Here is a 538-nt window from a genome sequence, read left to right on the forward strand (position 1 = left end):
AATATTATAGGCAGTCAGGCAGGACTAGGACCTAAGGAGACAGAAGGGAAGACAAGATGACTTGGCAACTTTGGAAGAGACAGACACCCCTGCTGTGGGCCAGACCTTAAGACAAAAGAGTAAACAAATGCAGCCACATACTTCCCTAAAGATAGGCATACAGGATTGACATTCTAAATGAGTCTGACAAGTCCTAGCCCAGGTCCAGTGAGTGTGTGGAGAGCTTCCTGCTAACCTGCGCTGGTGGGACCGGTCCCAGCCCAGGCACAGCATGGGCCGGACCCTCTCCCGCCCCCTCGGGCCACCCCCAACCACTCTGCCATACCTCCCCACCCCTCCCGCCGAGTAGGAATTTCTGCCCAGTTCCGGGAACCCCCAGACCCAGTCCTAGCCCAGGTCCAGTGAGTGGGTGGAGAGCTTCCTGCTAACCTGCGCAGGCAGGTCCAGTCCCAGCCCAGGCACACTGTGGGCCGGACCCTCTCCCACCCCCTCGGGCCGCCCCCCACCACTCCGCCATATTTCCCTCAACCCTCCCACC

Source organism: Octodon degus, unplaced genomic scaffold (assembly GCF_000260255.1).
Source record: "Octodon degus isolate 3935 unplaced genomic scaffold, OctDeg1.0 scaffold00115, whole genome shotgun sequence".
In the NCBI taxonomy this organism is placed as follows: domain Eukaryota; kingdom Metazoa; phylum Chordata; class Mammalia; order Rodentia; family Octodontidae; genus Octodon; species Octodon degus.